Raw genomic sequence first — 21,162 nt, 5'->3', positions numbered from 1 at the left:
TACCTGCTGGTGGAACAGTGTGGCATTTGTGTTTATTGCCAATACTTCTTGTTGTGTATATATCAATAATTAAAGGAAGGAAAAATTGAGCTAGAGAGGATCCATGCTTAGGCAGGATGGTTATTAGCTGTACACCTATAGGCCACCCCAGACTCTTTTACAAAAAATTCTTGAGTTAGTTTATTCCAGGCACTTGTTATCCCTGATTAGGGACTATCCTTGAGGGAGGCCTGATCAGCCTCCTGGGTCTGGTTCTCCTTTTGACCTGGATGAATTGCTGTCCCAAAATGACAGGGAGTCTCAGCAGCTCCATTTGGAGCCTTAGCATCCATGTGAATTGTTCAGGGCCCCCAGTGGACCTAGTTCCATCTCCAAATTTGGCAGATGGTGGTCCTACCATATTTGAAGTGTTTTATCTGCTATTTTAGTGGCCAAGCAAGGGTTGGGTTGGACTATTGGGAAAGACAGTCATGCATAGCCTGTTGATCTTTGTATGGCTGCATGTTATTGGGAATGTGGTCTTGTCTCGGAATATCTTTTCCTATTCTGGGTTTGATATGTAATTCTTTGCCTAAAGTGTGTGCAGGGCTTCCCTGGTGGCTCAGTGGTAAAGAGTCTCCCTGCCAAAGCCAGAAACATAGGTTTGATCCCTAGGTCAGGAAGATCCCCTGGAGAAGGACATGGCAACCCATTCCAGTATTCTTGCGTGGAAGAATTCCATGGACAGAGGAGCGTGGGAGGCTACACTCCATGGGGTCACAAAGAGCTGGACTTGACTGAAAGACTAAACAGCAACAACAATATGTGTGCATAATATGGCACCTGGCCAACCAAACTGCTGTATCTGAACCTGTCGGGGAGAGAAGGAGCTCCTTTACCTGCAGCACAGGTGTGTGTGTAGACCATCTTTGGCTATGGGGTAAGATGTGCTGGCCATGGGGGACCAACACTCATTATTGAAGCTGATCTTGCTCTGTCTATTCTCTCTGAGAGTAAAATGTTGTTCCATCCAGTGCCTGTGTGAATTGTCTCCTTTTTGGTGACCTCAACACCTGCAAACCATGTAGGCTGACATCTTGAGATGGCTATTCCTGGGGTGAGCAACAGATGTCACTTGCTCAATAGCAGGAAGTATATATATAAATTGGAGAAGGCAATGGCAAGCCACTCCAGTACTCTTGCCTAGAAAATCCCATGGATGGAGGAGCCTGGTAGGCTGCAGTCCATGGGGTCGCTACGAGTCAGACATGACTGAGTGACTTCACTTTCACACATTGGAGAAGGAAATGGCAACCCACTCCAGTGTTCTTGCCTGGAGAGTCCCAGGGATGGGGGAGCCTGGTGGGCTGCCGTCTATGGGGTCACACAGAGTCGGACACGACTGAAGTGACTTAGCAGCAGCATGTATATAAATAATGGAGATCCTGACTCTCTCTCTCTCTTTTTTTGTATTTTCTCAAATAACTATGAGCAAGGTCATCAACTGAGAATGGAAAATTGGGAAGTATAAGAGGTTTAAAGAAAAAAGGTAGGCAAAATTGTCAGTATGCAGAGTAGAAAAGCAAACAGATCAGGGAAGTGAAATAGGATTGATTGGCAGTGTGGAGTGCTCGTGAAATTTATGGCTGTACATTTGTAGTGAGTAAAGCTGTAACCCTTCTATTTCTAGAGATATTCAGGCACTTGGATGCAGGCATGGAGTAGGTGGGATTAACTGGGATTAATTAGGTTTAAAGCTTTGCTGGGCAAGATAATAAAAGAAAGGATTGACTGAGAGAGTTAAGGATGTTTGTAAAGAAATGATTTGAGCAATGAATAAGGAACTATAAACTGGGTGAAGGGATCATCTATAGTGAGAAAGTGATGGTGTCCATGGACTGGAGGTTTCTTTAAAGTGAAAGAAGAGCTGCAGTGGGAAGCCTAGAAAAGATGAGATGGGGAATTGGTGAGGGGGCGGTTAGAAAATAGGGCTCTGGAATTTGAGATTTTGGGAATGTTGCAATTGTTGGTAAAGGCAGAGTCAACAGTGTTACTGTGGGAGTGGGCGGTTGATGGTGGATGAAGTGATCACTGTAGGGAAGGAGGTTGGGGAACTGAGAGTCTAAGGTGGCTCGTGGGTCGTCACTGTGGATGTTGACGCTATAGTTGATAGAGAACTGGTGGGACTACAGACTATGAAACGTGCTAGAGTCATTAGTGAATGAGCGAGGTGTGACCCAGAGTTTGAAAGATGACAGTAACAAGGAGAAAGAGCTAGTGTTAAAATATGTTGTCCTGCTTCAAAGATTACAGGGCTTTTGAAGGAGGAAAGAGGGGATAGGATTTGGGAGCTACAATTGAGAGCAAAGGGAATGCCCCTCCACCTCCAAGTCTGAGTTCCACAGGTGGTTCACTTTGGGACAAAGTTTAAGATGTCTGCAGACATCCAATAGAAGATTCCAAGTATGCAGTTGAATAGTCAAGCCTAGAATTTGGGAGAAAGGTGAAGAATGGAGATATGTGTTTAAGATTTCTAATGGAAAATTTTCAGCTTTAGGCCGCCTAGCATCCAGAATGATCCCCCTTCTTCCATGTTCTCGTTCTTTTTGTGGATCTGTCCATCATTTACTCATGTTATTTGGATGCAATTAGTACTCTCAGCTCTAGAGGATGGCCTGATTGGCTTTACCACCCAACAAGTCCTACCACTAGCTGTCGTGACTGGTCTGCAGGTGGAAATGACCCAGTTGGAACCGATGAGAGTGAGACTTGACTCTTTGTTCAGCTGTTGGGAAAAAGCTTTCTCTTTTCTTTTGCAGATTGAGCGTAGAGGATGTGAAACCTGGGACTGCTGCAAAAACCTTTGGACCAAAAGAGGAGAACCTATCTGAGAATTAAGTCAACACACAGAAAGCAAGAAAGTAGAGCTGAGTTGAGAGGCGGAGAGAATTGGGTTGTAAGAATATTGTTTGAACAAATTGATTCCTATAGCACTGGAGTTTTAGTCATTCCTTAAGGAGAAGTCAGGTTGTGTTCAGTTATCTGTTGCTGTATAATACCACCCAGACTTAGGGCCTTAAAACAGAATTAATTCTTATTTCCGTGATTCTATAGGTTGACTGGAAACTGCTTTTTTGAATACATTAAAAAGAAAGAGACTTATTTATTCATTTATTGACTGTGCTGGGTCTTAACTGTGGCACTCGGGATGATCCATCTCCATTGCAGCATGCAGGATCTTTTTAGTTGCAGCATGCAAATTCTTGGTTGTGGCATGTGGGATCTAGTGCCCTGACCTGGGATTGAACCCAAGCCCCCTGCATTGGGAGTATGGAGTCTTAGCCACCGAACTACCAGGGAAGTCCCTGGACAGTGTTTTTGATAGGGCTTATTTTTGCTGAGGCATTCAGCTAACAGGTATGCTGCTGATGGGGTTCAGTTGGGATGACTGGGCTAGCTGGGCCTCTCTTTTCACATGGTGTTTCATCCCAGGCTATTCACAACATAGAAGTATCAGGGCCTTATTCCAAAAGGTTACCTATTAAGCCTTTGCTTATACGATGTATGCCAATGTTCCATCGTTCCTATCAGGTCATATGGCCAAGCCTAGAGTCAGTATGTAGAGGGATATACAAGAGTGTGGGTACTGAGAGGTGTGATTCATCAGGGCTATTACTCTACTGATATACAGCCACCTGCTTCTACTAATTCTTAGACCACTTGAAGATCATCCATGGACTGAAGTGATATATCAACTTCAGTTTATCTCATTAAAAAAAGTCCGCTATGCTAAATATCTTATATTTCCCACTCTAAGTCTACTCTTTTTTTTTTTTTTTTTTAGATAGCAAACATTTATTGTTTGTTGTTGGTTGAATACTTCCATGAACTAAACATTTTAAATGAAATGCATCTCTCTGGGTCCATTTAGAACTTTTACACAGTCTCCTTGTTGATTACATTGTCTTTAGGGTCATGATTCTTTTAACTGTGTCATACAAAGGAGTGCTCTCCTTGTGTCCCCCAGTAGCTCCTGAAAAGTAGCTAAGAGCTCCCTGTTATTCATAACATTCAAACTAAAATTCAAAGTAAAGCATAGATGGCATAGTCTACCTGCATGTCTTCCTGTTTGTAAAATGTGGCTTTACTTTTGGCCTGCTTCACAAGAATGAATAAGCCATTGCAAATGCAAAATATTCAAATAGGGAGAAATAATTTTTCCTCTGGGCTGAAGGTACATTACTTCTTTAAGTAGTTGGGACTCAGACAGTCTCCTTTTTTTTTTTTTTGTAAATTACTTTATTTTTTTTTATTTATTATTTTTTTTCCAATTTTATTTATTTTTTTCAAGTTGAACAGACTAAATTTCTTTTTTTTTTTTTATTTTTTTAAAATGAGGCTTTTAATTAATGTTTGACAGAGCTGATTCAGGTTGAATAGACTAAATTTCTTTAAACAAACTTACTTATACTCCAGAGTCCTTTAAAAACTTAATAGCATTTATACATTGAAGGTATTTGATTTTCTTGTAACTAGCACTTCAAATGCAACAAGCATTTGAAGCAACAAGCATTTGACCCAACAAGTAAAACTTTCTACAGTTCATAACTTTTATAAATAAAATAAATTAAATGTACAGTGAATAAGTTCTCTGAAATATTTCAATATTTCTGCAGGTTTAGTAACATCGTAAAATACATTTCAACTAAAATTCACAAATCTAAAAACCTGTTAGGCATTTTTAGGCGTTTTAAGATGGAAATGAAGACCAATGTTACATCGTAATATGCCAATTACAAATAGTACTTCAAATAGCAAATACTACAGTTTGTCCCAAACTTTAAAAACTATTCATGAACTCAACACTGAACTATTGATGGCTATGAGAATTGTTTCCTAGCCTTTTTGAAAATTTCAACCCATTTATGTTTAAGGTAATTATTGATAAGTACGATCCCATAGCCATTTTCTTTATTGCTTTGGGTTCAAGTTTATACACTCTTTCTGTGTATCCTGTCTATATAAGATCCTTTAGCATTTGTTGGAGAGCTGGTTTGGTGATGCTGAATTCCCTCAGCTTTTGCTTGTCTGTAAAGCTTTTGATTTCTCCTTCATATTTGAATGAGATCCTTGCTGGGTATAGTAATCTGGGCTGTAGGGTATTTTCTTTCATCACTTTAAGTATGTCTTGCCACTCCCTTCTGGCCTGAAGAGTTTCTGTTGAAAGATCAGCTGTTATCCTTATGGGAATCCCCTTATGTGTTATTTGCTGCTTTTCCCTTGCTGCTTTTAATATTTGTTCTTTGTGTTTGATCTTTGTTAATTTGATTAATATGTGTCTTGGAGTATTTCGCCTTGGGTTTATCCTGTTGGGGACTCTCTGGGTTTCTTGGACTTGGGTGATTATTTCTTTCCCTATTTTAGGGAAGTTTTCAACTATTATCTCCTCAAGTATTCTCTCATGGTCTTTCTTTTTGTCTTCTTCTTCTGGGACTCCTATGATTCGAATGTTGGAGCGTTTAACATTGTCCCAGAGGTCTCTAATATTGTTCTCATTTCTTTTCATTTGTTTTTCTTTTTTCCTCTCTGTTTCCTTTATTTCTACAATTCTATCTTCTAGTTCGCTTATCCTGTCTTCTGCCTCTGTTATTCTACTGTTTGTTCCCTCCAGAGTGTTTCTGATCTCATCTATTGCATTATTCATTGTATATTGACTGTTTTTTATTTCTTCTAAGTCCTTATTAAATCTTTCTTCCATCTTCTCAATCCTTTTCTCCAGGTTATTTATCTGTAACTCCATTTTGCTTTCAAGATTTTGAATCATTTTCACCATCAAAATTCGAAATTCTTTATCAGGTAAATTCCCTATATCTTCTTCTTTTGTTTGTGTTGGTGGGCAATTATCTTGTTCCTTTACTTGCTGGGTATTTCTCTGCCTCTTCATCTTGCTTATATTGCTTTGCTTGGGGTGGCCTTTCCCTCTTCTTGCAGTTTGTGGAGTTCTCTTTATTATGTAGTTTCTTCGCTGTGTGTGGGATTGGACGGGTGACTTGTCCGGGTTCCCTGGTTAGGGAAGCAAGTGTCGGTGTTCTGGTGGGTGGAGCTGGATTTCTTCTCTCTCCTTTAGAAGACAATGGGCTGCCTTTCTGGGAGCCTGATGTCCTCTGACAGTATTCAGAAGTTGTTTTGTGGACTTTACTCCGCGATCAAATGTTCTTTTGATGAATTTGTCAGGGGGAAAGTGGTCTCGCCGTCTTATCCCTCCGCCATCTTGTTCCTTCCTCCCCAGAACACTGGATTCTTATATTCCACTTGGTCGTGGAGTATCTCTTCCTAGCTGCTCCAGCAAGGCGCAGCCACTGTACCTTACCTTGGACGAGGGGTATCTCCCCAAGGCCGCCCCTTCTGCTTTGAATGTGGATCAACTCCTCTCGGCCCTCCGGTGCCCAAGCAGCCACCGCCTCCTGGACGTGGTACAGCTCCTCTCGGCCACCGCCCTAACCCTGGGCGCGGGGTAGCTCATCTCAGCCACGATTCTGCACGTGGTCGGTTGCGCCTGAGCCGGGCGTCTCCCGCGTCTGCGCCCTAAGTCTACTCTTTAATCTTCTCCATCTTGCTCTGTGCTCCGGGGGACTGCCCTAAAGGCACAGCATCAATGAGCTGGTTTGGCCCAGCAGGAGATCACAGGGAGTAGGGAGTGGCTGTTGGCCTCCACTGAAGGGATAGTTTCTGTTAAGGTGGCTCTCTCCACTCTTCTCTGTCTTCCTTTGCCCCTTCAGAACTAAGGGTAGTAAAGCCCAGCTAGGCCCAGTATATTCTTTTATCCTTTTGGTTTTCCTATATGTTGTCCATCTGGTAAATAACTTGTTTATTTAACTTTTTGTTAATTATCCATATGTTTCCTGTTGGGACTGTCAAAAATATTTACCTATACAATCCTGCTGTAATGAACTAGGATTTAAGTGCATTTGAAAGTACACATGTACTCATATATATGATAAAGAATATTATTTTTTTGTCAATTTTGCCAGACTGAATTAAGCCTTTGATTCTGTATACCAGCCTGCCCTGATGGCTGGTATAATTTTTTACCCCATCCTGCAAGGTTATGCAATCTTGTCTAAAGGAAAACTTACAGTGCATCTGTGAATAGCACCTTACAACTGTCCCCCTTTTACTTCAGCATCTCACAAGTAAATTATAGACAGTTTTAAATAAGATGTTTGGATCATTTTTAAGCACTGTTTAGAATAGTGGGCAAGCAAATAATTGCCTGGAAACTGTCTGGGAATGCTTATAATAACTGAATTCCATACCTTGTCAGTAAATTTTATACACTTGCTGTAGGTTAGTTTTCATTTTATAATGGCTTCAGGGACATAATCCTAGAATCCTAAATCCTCAAAGTAAGGTTTACAACCCTTTCACACTTTAGCTTTACAATACACAACCATGTGTCATTTAAAAACTCTAATTTTAAGAGAATTTTATAATTCTCTAAATGACAAAAAACTGAATGACGAACAGCTATTATAAATTTCTTAAAGGCATTTTAAGAGGATGAAATCATGACTAAAGTTCTGCATTTTACTAAAGTAAATATACAACATAGTACAAAATATTGCCAGTTATTTTGATCATACAAGCAATATGATGACTGACTGTATTTTGTAAAAGTATTTCAGCTGAAGAAAGTGAAAGTTGCTCAGTTGTATCCGACTCTTTGCAACCCCATGGACTGTAACCTGCTAGGCTCCTCTGTCCATGGAATTCTCCAGACCAGAAAACGAGTGGATAGCCAGCTGTTACCTCCTCCAAGGGATCTTCCCAACACAGGGAAATGTTTCAGCTGCTGCTGCTGCTGCTAAGTCACTTCAGTCGTGTCCGACTCTGTGTGACCCCATAGACGGAAGCCCACCAGGCTCCCCCGTCCCTGGGACTCTCCAGGCAAGAACACTGGAGTGGGTTGCCATTTCCTTCTCCAATGTGTGAAAGTGAAAAGTGAAAGTGAAGTCGCCCAGTCGAGTCCGACCCTTAGCGACCCCACGGGTTGCAGCCTACCAGGCTCCTCCATCCATGGGATTTTCTAGGCAAGAGTACTGGAGTGGCTTGCCATTGCCTTCTCCGATGTTTCAGCTATTAAGTATCAAATGTCATGAGTTGCTGAGTAATTTCTTTAAAAAAATTAAATTTCTTAAGAAAAAAATTAAAGTGGATTTGGGAATGGACTATAGTGTGTGGCTTCCTAGATTTTGCTTTGCTCTTGTCACGCTGGAACTTTCCTGTGATGTCTGGAATGGTTTATTTCAGGTATATGGAAGGAACTGAATTGTAGGTACTGTCTTTCAATGCCATTGCATTACAAGACCATGGATTAGGAGGCTTTAGCTCAGAAATGTTATTTAATAGTTGGTCATAGAATTTTCCCAACTCATATTGTGCAGATAATTAAGCCTTGTCAACTTTGTGCAATTATTATACAATGAGGGTTTTGAAATGGAAGGAAAAAGTTTATTTCTGGGAGTTACTTACTTGTAAGAATAGAAAATGAAAGATAACCTTTTAATAAAGACACGTTGGAAAGCAACTTACTTGGAAACAGTTTCATTAAATTCAAAATTTATGAACCACGATATACATCATGGATAGAACGTACAAACACACTGCATGCTCTGAACACAGATATCAGACATCAAGTATAATTTATACTTTCATGGTCACTAGAAAACCCTCATGAGTTAAAATTGACTTAAGACATAACAACCAAATAAAGTGAGTGAAACTTGTTAAATTCTTGTTGAAAAACATCAAAGGACTTTTTTTTGACAGTTAGGAAATTTGAATTTTGACAGATCATTATATGGTGTTAGAGTATTGTAATTTTCTTAAATTTGTTTTTTTTTTTTGTAATTATTTTTTATTGGAGGCAAATTATTTTACAATATAATATTGGTTGGTTTTGCCATACATTGACATGAATTCGCCCCGGGTTTACATAAGTTCCCCCTCCTGAACCCCCCTCCCACCTCCCTCCTCCCTTTATCCTCCCTCTGGGTCATCCCCGCATGCCAGCCCCGAGCATCCTATAACATGCATTGACCCTGAACTAGTGATTCATTTCACATATGACAACATACGTGTTTCAATGACATTCTCCCAAATCATCCCACCCTCACCCTCTCCCACAGAGTCCCAAAGACTGATCTATACATCTGTGTCTCTTTTGCTGTCTCGTATACAGGGTTATCATTTGCATCTTTCTAAATTCCATATATATGCGTTAGTATGCTGTATTGGTGTTTTTCTTTCTGGCTTACTTCACTCTGTATAATAGGCTCCAGTTTCATCCACCTCATTAGAACTGATTCAAATGTATTCTTTTTAATGGCTGAATAATACTCCATTGTGTATATGTACCAAAGCTTTCTTATCCATTCATCTGCAGATGGACATCTAGGTTGCTTCCATGTCCTGGCTATTATAAACATTGCTGCGATGAACATTGGAGTACATGTGTCTCTTTCAATTCTGGTTTCCTCGGTGTGTATGCCCAGGAGTGCGATTGCTGGATCATATGGCAGTTCTATTTCCAGTTTTTTGAGGAATCTCCACACTGTTCTCCATAGTGGCTGTACTAGTTTGCATTCCCACCAACAGTGTAAGAGGGTTCCTTTCTCTCCACATCCTCTCCAGCATTTATTGCATGTAGACTTTTGGATAGCAGCCATTCTGACAGGTGTGAAATGGTATCTCATTGTGGTTTTGATTTGCATCTCTCTGATTATGAGGGATGTTGAGCATTTTTTCATGTGTTTGTTAGCCATCTGTATGTCTTCTTTGGAGAAATGTCTGTTTAGTTCTTTGGCCCATTTTTTGATTGGGTCATTTATTTTTCTGGAATTGAGCTGCAGGAGCTGCTTGTATATTTTGGAGATGAATCCTTTATCAGTTGCTTCATTTGCTATTATTTTCTCCCATTCTGAAGGCTGTCTTTTCACCTTGCTTATAGTTTCCTTTGCTGTGCAGAAGCTTTTGATTTTAATTAGGTCCCATTTGTTTATTTTTGCTTTTATTTCCAATATTCTGGGAGGTGGGTCATGGAGGATCCTGCTGTGATTTATGTCGGAGAGTGTTTTGCCTACGTTCTCCTCTAGGAGTTTTATAGTTTCTGGTCTTACATTTAGCTCTCTAATCCATTTTGAGTTTATTCTTGTGTATGGTGTTAGGAAGTGTTCTAGTTTCATTCTTTCACAAGTGGCTGACCAATTTTCCCAGCACCACTTGTTAAAGAGACTGTCTTTTCTCCATTTTATATTCTTGCCTCCTTTGTCAAAGATGAGGTGTCCATAGGTGCGTGGATTTATCTCTGGGCTTTCTATTTTGTTTCATTGATCTATATTTCTGTCTTTATGCCAGTACCATACTGTCTTGATGATTGTGGCTTTGTAGTAGAGCCTGAAGTCTGGCAGGTTAATTCCCCCAGTTCCATTTTTCTTCCTCAAGATTGCTTTGACTATTCAAGGTTTTTTGTATTTCCATACAAATTGTGAGATTATTTGTTCTAGTTCTGTGAAAAAGATCGTTGGTAGCTTGATAGGGATTGCATTGAATGTATAAATTACTTTGGGTAGTATACTCATTTTCACAATATTTATTCTTCCAATCCATGAGCATGGTATATTTCTCCATCTATTAGTGTCCTCTTTGATTGCTTTCAGTAGTGTTTTATACTTTTCTATGTACAAGTCTTTAGTTTCCTAAGGTAGATGTATTCCTAAGTATTTAATTCTTTTCGTTGCAACAGTGAATGGAATAGTTTCCTTAATTTCTCTTTCTATTTTCTCATTATTAGTGTATAGGAATGCAAGGGATTTCTGTGTGTTGATTTTATATCCTGCAACATTACTGTAATCATTGATCAGCTCTAGTAGTTTTCTGGTAGAGTCTCTAGGGTTTTCTGTGTAGAGGATCATGTCATCAGCGAACAGTGAAAGTTTTACTTCTTCTTTTCCAATTTGTATTCCTTTTATGTCTTTTTCTGCTCTGATTGCTGTAGCCAAAACTTCCAGAACTATGTTGAATAGTAGTGGTGAGAGTGGGCACCCTTGTCTTGTTCCTGACTTTAGGGGAAATGCTTTCAGTTTTTCACCATTGAGGATAGTGTTTGCTGTGGGTTTGTCATATATAGCTTTTATTATGTTGAGGTATGTCCCTTCTATTCCCACTTTCTGGAGAGTTTTTATCATAAATGGATGTTGAATTTTGTCAAAGGCTTTCTCTGCATCTATTGAGATAATCATATGATTTTTATTTTTCAGTTTGTTAATGTGGTGTATTACATTGATTGATTTGCGGATATTGAAGAATCCTTGCATTCCTGGGATAAAACCCACTTGGTCATGATGTATGATCTTCTTAATGTGTTGTTGGCTTCTGATTGCTAGAATTTTGTTAAGGATTTTTGCATCTATGTTCATCAGTGATATTGGCCTGTAGTTTTCTTTTTTTGTGGGGTCTTTACCAGGTTTTGGGATTAGGGTGATGGTGGCCTCATAGAATGAGTTTGGAAGTTTCCCTTCCTCAGCAATTTTCTGGAAGAGTTTGAGTAGAATAGGTGTTTGCTCTTCTCTAAATTTTTGGTAGAATTCGGCTGTGAAGCCATCTGGACCTGGGCTTTTGTTTGCTGGAAGATTCCTGATGACAGCCTTTAGTTCCGTGCTTGTGATGGGTCTGTTCAGATTGTCTATTTCTTCCTGGTTCAGTTTTGGAAAGTTGTACTTTTCTAGGAATTTGTCCATTTTTTCCAGGTTATTCATTTTATTGCCATATAATTGCTGATAGTATTCTCTAATAATCCTTTGTATTTCTGTGTTGTCAGTTGTGATCTCTCCATTTTCATTTCTAATTTTATTGATTTGGTTCTTCTCCCTTTGTTTCTTGATAAGTCTGGCTAGCGGTTTGTCAATTTTATTTACCTTCTCAAAGAACCAGCTTTTGGCTTTGTTGATTTTTGCTATGGTCTCTTTTGTTTCTTTTGCATTTATCTCTGCCCTAATTTTTACGATTTCTTTCCTTCTACTGACCCTGGGGTTCTTCATTTCTTCCTTTTCTAGTTGCTTTAGATGTAGAGTTAGGTTATTTAGTTGACTTTTTTCTTGTTTCTTGATGTGTGCCTGTATTGCTATGAACTTCCCCCTTAGCACTGCTTTTACAGTGTCCCAGAGGTTTTGGGTTGTTTTGTTTTCATTTTCATTCATTTCTATGCATATTTTGATGTCTCTTTTGATTTCTTCTATGATTTGTTCATTATTCAGCAGCGTGTTGTTCAGCCTCCATATGTTGGCATTTTTAATAGTTTTTCTCCCGTAATTGAGATCTAATCTTACTGCATTGTGGTCAGAAAAGATGCATGGAATGATTTCAACTTTTTTGAATATTCCAAGGCTAGATTTATGGCCCAGGATGTGATCTATCCTGGAAAAGGTTCCGTGTGCGCTTGAGAAAAAGGTGAAATTCATTGTTTTGGGGTGAAATGTCCTGTATATATCTATTAGGTCTAACTGGTCTATTGTATCATTTAAAGTTTGTGTTTCCTTGTTAATTTTCTGTTTAGTTGATCTATCCATAGATGTAAGTGGGATATTAAAATCTCCCACTATTATTGCATTATTGTTAATTTCCTCTTTCATACTTGTTAGTAATTGTCTTACATATTGCGGTACTCCCATGTTGGGTGCATAAATATTTATAATTGTTATATCTTCATCTTGGATTGATCCTTTGATCATTATGTAGTTTCCTTCTTTGTCTCTTTTCACAGCCTTTGTTTTAAAGTCTATTTTATCTGATATGAGTATTGCTACTCCTGCTTTCTTTTGGTCTCTATTTGCATGGAATATCTTTTTCCAGCCCTTCACTTTCAGTCTGTATGTGTCCCTCATTTTGAGGTGGGTCTCTTGCAGACAACATATATGGGGGTCTTGTTTTTGTATCCATTCAGCCAGCCTTTGTCTTTTGGTTGGGGCATTCAACCCATTTACGTTTAAGGTAATTATTGATAAGTACGATCCCGTAGCCATTTTCTTTATTGCCTTGGGTTCGAGTTTATACACCCTTTCTGTGTTTCCTGTCTAGAAAAGATCCTTTAGCATTTGTTGGAGAGCTGGTTTGGTAATGCTGAATTCTCTCAGCTTTTGCTTGTCTGTAAAGCTTTTGATTTCTCCTTCATATTTGAATGAGATCCTTGCTGGGTACAGTAGTCTGGGCTGTAGGTTATTTTCTTTCATCACTTTAAGTATGTCTTGCCATTCCCTTCTGGCCTGAAGAGTTTCTGTTGAAAGATCAGCTGTTATCCTTATGGGAATCCCCTTGTGTGTTATTTGCTGCTTTTCCCTTGCTGCTTTTAATATTTGTTCTTTGTGTTTGATCTTTGTTAATTTGATTAATATGTGTCTTGGAGTATTTCGCCTTGGGTTTATCCTGTTGGGGACTCTCTGGGTTTCTTGGACTTGGGTGATTATTTCTTTCCCTATTTTAGGGAAGTTTTCAACTATTATCTCCTCAAGTATTCTCTCATGGTCTTTCTTTTTGTCTTCTTCTTCTGGGACTCCTATGATTCAAATGTTGGAGCGTTTAACATTGTCCCAGAGGTCTCTAATATTGTTCTCATTTCTTTTCATTTGTTTTTCTTTTTTCCTCTCTGTTTCCTTTATTTCTACAATTCTATCTTCTAGTTCGCTTATCCTGTCTTCTGCCTCTGTTATTCTACTGTTTGTTCCCTCCAGAGTGTTTCTGATCTCATCTATTGCATTATTCATTGTATATTGACTCTGTTTTATTTCTTCTAAGTCCTTACTAAACCTTTCTTCCATCTTCTCAATCCTTTTCTCCAGGTTATTTATCTGTAACTCCATTTTGCTTTCAAGATTTTGAATCATTTTCACCACCAAAATTCGAAATTCTTTATCAGGTAGTTTCCCTATATCTTCCTCTTTTGTTTGTGTTGGTGGGCATTTATCTTGTTCCTTTACTTGCTGGGTATTTCTCTGCCTCTTCATCTTGCTTATATTGCTTTGCTTGGGGTGGCCTTTCCCTCTTCTGGCCGTTTGTGGAGATCTCTTTATTATGTAGTTTCCTCTCTGTGTGTGGGGTTGGACAGGTGACTTGTCAAATTTCCCTGGTTATGGAAGCTTCTGTCGGTGTTCTGGTGGGTGCAGCTGGATTTGTTCTCTCTGGAGTGCAATGAAGTGTCCAGTAATGAGTTATGAGATGTCAGTGGGTTTGGAGTGACTTTGGGCAGCCTGTGTATTGAAGCTCAGGGCTAGTTTCCTGTGTTACTGGAGAATTTGTGTGGTATGTCTTGCTCTGGAACTTGTTGACCCTTGGGTGGTGCTTGGTTTTAGTGTAGGTATGGAGACGTTTGATGAGCTCCTATCGATTAATGTTCCCTGGAGTCAGGAGTTCTCTGGTGTTCTCCGGATTTGGCCTTAAGCCTCTTGCCTCTGGTTTTTGGTCTTATTCTTGGAGTAGCCTCTAGACATCTCTATCTGTCATTTCCAAGGTGGTTCCCTATGTTTTAGCTTCTGTTTGCTGTTCTCTTCAGTGTCTAATTTCCACCCTGATACTAGGGGGTGGGTGGACACTTTTTAAGGCTCAGTTGTTCAGTCCTGTTCTGGGAAGGGAGGAACGCTGCAGTCGAATATCTCTGGCGTCTGTGGGGAGTGCTCGGAGCGTCTCGGCCACACTGGGTTTGCCCCCGCTCACAGCACGTATGCTGTCCCAGTCTATACTGCACAGGCTCTAGGTTGCTCTGCCGGGAGCTGTCTGAGGCTGGTGCCGGGTTGTATGCACTTCCCAGGTCTGAGCGGCTCAAGTTCAGGTTCTCAGGTACTCCACAAAGGCACAGACTTGGTTGGGCCTGCGTTTTGTGCCTTCCCCGGTCCAAGCAGCTCAGGGGACCAGGTGTTTGGCGAGTGCGGTCTCTGCGACTTATCGCCTCCCCAGTCCCCGCCACTCAGTTTTCTGGGTGTACAACTGGCGCATCTTCTCAGGGGGATATTGACTGGCCCGAGCCCAAGAAGTCCTGAATAGCAACAAGCCTGTCTGCAGTTTGTATCAGATTCCTTTCTGGGGCCGCGGTTGCCCGCTCTGTCTCTGGCTGCGCTCCCTGCCTGTCTCGGCGGGGGATGGGGGATGGGCCAGCCGCAGCCGGCTCACTCTGCTCAGTCCTTTATTCTGTGAGCGGGGCTGGCCGAGTCGTAGGTTAGAGCTTTCCGCCTTTTCGTGGGGAAGCTATCCCACAGTCTGCTTTGCTCTCCCCAGTTCTCTCAAATTGTTCTCGCGGCATTCAAGCCCAGTCCTCTCTCTAAGCAGTTCAGCTGGCTCCTCCCTGCCCAGCCCCCGCTTGCTAATGGCGTATGCAGGCGTCTGCGCTGCTTCTCTGCTGGGAGTTACCGTTTGGCGGGTAATCTGTGGGTTTTTAAAAAATCTTTAAAAAAAAAGAGGGTTATGTGGCCCTCTGAGCTTCCAAGGCTCGCCACAGATTCGCCAGTGAGAGTGTTTCCTGGTGTTTGGAAAGTTCTCTCTTTTTAAAGCCTCCCTTCCTGGGACAGAGCTCCGTCCTTACTTCTTTTGTCTCGCTTTTTATCTTTTATGTTTTTTCCTACCTCCTTTCGAAGACAATGGGCTGCTTTTCTGGGTGCCTGACGTCCTCTGCCAGCATTCAGAAGTTGTTTTGTGGACTTTACTCTGCGTTCAAATGTTCTTTTGATGAATTTGTGGGGGAGAGAGTGGTCTCGCCGTCCTATTCCTCCGCCATCTTGTTCCTTCTCCCGAAAATACATATTGAAACATTAAAAGGCAAAGGTTCATGATGTCTACACCTCACTTTCATATGTTTGGACAGATATTCACACATGTATAGTTCATGTGTTTGCTTTGTTTCAATGGATAATGCATGCCAAATGTTTCAGCAATGTGTATGTGAGTATACACACTGACATATGTGTATGTTATTTTTTCTTACCATATTCTTTCTTCCCCTTTCACTCACAAACATGCACACAATATATTATTAACAATTATGGACTGTGGTGCATATAAGGTTATTCACTGAATTATCCTTTCAGTTTTTCTATATGTTTAAATGAAGGGGGTGAGGAGGAAACCCTAGAAGGTGGGGAATCCCTGCGGTAGGATGTGCAGAAATAGTTGTTTTTCTTCCAATATCTATCTTCTCCTTCTTGTTCATCTGCTTCCCTAGTAATAGAGTTCTGAATTTATTTGGAGTGGCAAGATGCCTTCCTACTTTCCTTTGAATCTGAGTGTGGCCGTGTGATTATGTTCTAGCCAGTGAGATTTAAGTGGCGAGTTTTTGGGAAGGGTTTTGGGAAAGACATCATAAAATGCAGAATGCACACCTTTTCATCCTTCAGACTTTCTTGTCCTTCTTCCTACTGCCTGGAGTGGGCACAATGACCTGGGCTACAAGAAACATCTGAGGCTGTGAGATAACGTTGAAGGTGAAAGCTTATACCGAGATCAAGCAGCAGAAAGATAGAAATGTGGGACTTTTAGTCTGCTTAGGCTTCTACAACAAAACACCAGAGACTGTGTGGCTTATAAACAATAAAACACTTATATCTTACTGTTCTGGAGGCTGGGAAGCCCAAGAACAATGTGTCGATAGATTCAGTGTCTCGAGAGAGCCCACATCCTGGTTCGTAGCAGCACCTTTCCACTATGCCCTCAGATGTTAGAAGGAGCAAGGAGAGCTCCTTTGGACCTCTTTTTTAGAGGCACTAATCCCATTTGTGAAGACTCTGCCCTCATGACTTAGTTCAGTTCAGTTCAGTCGCTCAGTCATGTTCGACTCTTTGCGACCTCATGAATAACAGCACGCCAGACCTCCCTGTCCATCACCAACTCCCGGAGTACACTCAAACTCATGTCCATCGAGTTGGTGATGCCATCCAGCCATCTCATTCTCTGGCGTCCTCTTCTCCTCCCGCCCTAAATCCCTCCCAGCATCAGAGTCTTTTCCAGTGAGTCAACTCGTCGCATGAGGTGGCCAAAGTATTGGAGTTTCAGTTTTAGCATCAGTCCTTCCAATGAACACCCAGGATTGATCTCCTCTAGAATGGACTGGTTGGATCTCCTTGGAGTCCAAGGGACTCTCAAGAGTCTTCTCCAGCACCACAATTCAAAAGCATCAATTCTTCGGCAGTCAGCTTTCTTCACAGTCCAACTCTCACATCCATACATGACCACGGGAAAAACCATAGCCTTGACTAGACGAACCTTGGTTGGCAAAGTAATGTCTCTGCTTTTCAATATGCTATCTAGGTTGGTCATAACTTTCCTTCCAAGGAGTAATCGCCTTTTAATTTCCTGGCTGCAATCAGCATCTGCAGTGATTTTGTAGCCCCAAAAAATAAAGTCTGACACTGTTTCCACTGTTTCCCCATCTATTTCCCATGAAGTGATGGGACCAGATGCCATGATCTTAGTTTTCTGAATGTTGAGCTTCAAGCCAACCTTTTCACTCTCCTCTTTCACTTTCATCAAGAGGCTTTTGAGTTCCTCTTCATTTTCTCCCATAAGGGTGGTGTCATCTGCATATGTGGTCCACTGGAGAAGGGAATGGCAAACCACTTCAGTATACTTGCCTTGAGAACCCCATGAACAGTATGAAAAGGCAAAATGATAGGATACTGAATGAAGAATTCCCCAGGTCGGTAGGTGCCCAGTATGCTACTGGAGATCAGTGAAGAAATAACTCCAGAAAGAATGAAGGGATGGAGCCAAAGCAAAACAAATACCCAGTTGTGGATATGACTGATGATAGAAGTAAGGTCAGATGCTGTAAAGAGCAATATTGCATAGGAACCTGGAATGTTAGGTCCATGAATCAAGACAAATTGGAAGTGGTCAAACAGGAGATGACAAGAGTGAACGTAGACATTCAAGGAATCAGCGAACTAAAATGGACTGGAATGGGTGAATTTAACTCAGTTCAGTTCAGTACAGTTTAGTCGCTCAGTCGTGTCCGACTCTCCATGACCCCATGAATCACAGCACGCCAGGCCTCCCTGTCCATCACCAACTCCCGGAGTACACTCAAACTCATATCCACAGAGTCAGTGATGCCATCCAGCCATCTCATTCTCTGTCGTCCCCTTCTCCTCCCGCCCCCAACCTTTCCCAGCATCAGAGTCTTTTCCAGTGAGTCAACCCGTCGCATGAGGTGGCCAAAGTATTGCAGTTTCAGCTTTAGCATCATTCCCTCCAATGAACATCCAGGACTGCTGGGAGAATTTAACTCAGATGACCATTGTATCTACTACTGTGGGCAGGAATCCCTTAGAAGAAATGGAGTAGCCATCATGGTCAACAAAAGAGTCCGAAATGCAGTACTTGGATGCAATCTTAAAAATGACAGAATGATTTCTGTTCGTTTTCAAGGCAAACCATTCAATATTACAGTAATCCAAGTCTATGCCCCAACCAGTAATGCTGAAGAAGCTGAAGTTGAACGGTTCTATGAAGCCCTACAAGACCTTCTAGAACTAACACCCAAAAAAGATGTTATCCTTTTCATTATAGGGAACTGGAATGCAAAAGGAGGAAGTCAAGAAACACCTGGAGTAACAGGCAAATTTGGCCTTGGAGCATGGAATGAAGCAGGCCAAAGACTAATAGAGTTTTGCCAAGAGAACGCACTGGTCATAGCAAACACCCTCTTCCAACAACACAAGAGAAGGCTCTACACATGGACATCACCAGATGGTCAACACCGAAATCAGATTGATTTTATTCTTTGCAGCCAAAGATGGAGAAGCTGTATACAGTTAGCAGAAACAAGACCAGGAGCTGACTGTGGCTCAGATCATGAACTCCTTATTGCCAAATTCAGACTGAAATTGAAGAAAATAGGGAAAACCACTAGACCTTTCAGATATGACCTAAATCAAATCCCTTATGATTATACAGTAGAAGTGAGAAATAGATTTAAGGAACTAGATCTGATAGATAGAGTGCCTGATGAACTCTGGACGGAGGTTCATGACATTGTACAGGAGACAGGGACCAAGACCATCCCCATGGAAAAGAAATGCAAAAAAGCAAAATGGCTGTCTGAGGAGGCCTTACAAATAGCTGTGAAAAGAAGAGAAGCGAAAAGCAAAGGAGCAAAGGAATGATATAAGCATTTGAATGCAGAGTTCCAAAGAATAGCAAGGAGAGATAAGAAAGCCTTCCTCAGCGATCAATGCCAAGAAATAGAGGAAAACAACAGAATAGGAAAAACAAGAGATCTCTTCAAGAAAATTAGAGATATCAAGGGAACATTTCATGCAAAGATAGGCTTGATAAAGGACAGAAATGGTATGGACCTAACAGAAGCAGAAGATATTAAGAAGAGGTGTTAAGAATACACAGAAGAACTGTACAAAAAAGATCTTCATGATCAAGATAATCATGATGGTCACTCACCTGGAGCCAGACATATTGGAATGTGAAGTCAAGCGGGCCTTAGAAAGCATCACTACGAACAAAGCTAGTGGAGGTGATGGAATTCCAATTGAGCTATTTCAAATCCTGAAAGACGATGCTGTGAAAGTGCTACACTCAATATGCTAGCAAATTTGGAAAACTCAGCAGTGGCCACAGGACTGGAAAAGGTCAGTCTTCATTCCAATCCCAAAGAAATGCAATGTCAAAGAATGCTCAAACTACCGCCCTCATGACTTAACCCCCTTTCAAAGTCCCCGTCTCTTAATATTGTACCATTTCATTGGACATTAGGTTTCAACATAAGAATTTTGTTGAAGAATTCTGTGGTGGTTCAGTGGGTAAGAATCTGCCTTGCAATGCAGGGGACAGGGATTTAATCCTTGATTGGGGATCTAAGATCTCACATACTACAAAAAAACTACTGAGTCCACAGGCCGCAACTAGAGTCTGTGAGCCACAATGAAAGGTACTTTGAGGCAACTAAGAACTGACTTAGCCAAATAAATAAATAAGAAAAGTAAATGTGATTAAAAAATAATGAAATCAACCATGAGGCTTCCCTGGTGGCTCAGATGGTGAAGAATCTGCCTGCACTGCAGGAGACCTGGGTTCAATACCTGGGTCCGGAAGAGCCCCTGGAGAAAGGGAATGGCAACCCACTCTAGCATTCTTGCTTGGAGAATTCCATGGACAGAGGAGCATGGCAAACCACAGTCCATGGGGCCACAAAGCGCTGGACAGGACTAAGTAACTAACATTATATATAATATACGTAGCTTAAAAAAAAAAGACTTTTTGAGAGATACAAACATTCAGATAGCAACTGTGGATCAGCTTTACTAACCCTTAACTGTCCAACTCTGGGTTTCTGCTATGTGTGAGAGAAATAGTCTCTATTTGTTTAGGAAACTCTTAATCAGAGGTTTCCCATATTCAACTAAGGCTAATCCTAACAGAAAAAATAGGAAACAATACTAACAAGATAAAGATCTTCAATGGCTTCCCAGGTTGGGCAGTGGTAAAGAATCCGTCTGCCAGTGCAGGATAGGCAAGAGACACAGGTTCAATCCCTGGGTCAGGAAGATCCCCTGGAGAAGGAAATGGCAACGCACTCCAGTATTCTTGCCTGGAAAATTCCCATGGACAGAGAAACCTGGCAGGCTACAGTCCTTGGAGTTGCAAAGAATCAGACATGACTGAGCACACACACAAAGATCTTCAACATATGCATATCATTCTGATGAGAATTAGAAAATGTGCTTGAGCAAATCCAAAATCAGGATTGAAAAACTAAGGAACAATAGTATAGGCTGTAACTTCTTGGCAGTTCAGGGAAACCATTTGCTTTCTTAGAGCATTTTATATGTTAAGAGCCAATCTACCGACCCTTATTCCATTAGAAAGAAGAAATGGGATAATGCCAGTGCAAATTTCAAGTTATTTTTTAATATTCTGAGTTTTGCCAGGCTTCAAGGCCCAAACTTGTTGGAAACATAGTTGAGGCTACTCTGGCTGGCTCATTACACCCAGCAGAGAATCTTTCTTGGCCCTTATCAAATGTTAGTTGGGGGCCACCTAAGTGAAGTACAGTGGGTTTGTTTCACTTCCTCTGACTCAGCTTCTCAATGCTAAGGAGAAGAGAGAATCAAGTTAGTGTCTGGTGAAGAGTAA

At 41.0% G+C, this 21,162-nt stretch overlaps 1 protein-coding gene across 1 annotated transcript in view; it reads left to right on the top strand.

Annotated features, from left to right (window-relative positions):
* The window catches only part of LOC129560798 (WD repeat-containing protein 43-like), a 153,885-nt gene that overhangs the window by 965 nt on the left and 131,758 nt on the right, over positions 1–21,162 (top strand). The window lies entirely within an intron of this gene.

The sequence above is a fragment of the Moschus berezovskii genome, chromosome 10, assembly GCF_049115385.1.
Source record: "Moschus berezovskii isolate FMDL1 chromosome 10, NW_MosBer_1.0, whole genome shotgun sequence".
Lineage (NCBI taxonomy): Eukaryota > Metazoa > Chordata > Mammalia > Artiodactyla > Moschidae > Moschus > Moschus berezovskii.
This window is presented reverse-complemented; position numbering and strand designations above follow the sequence as displayed.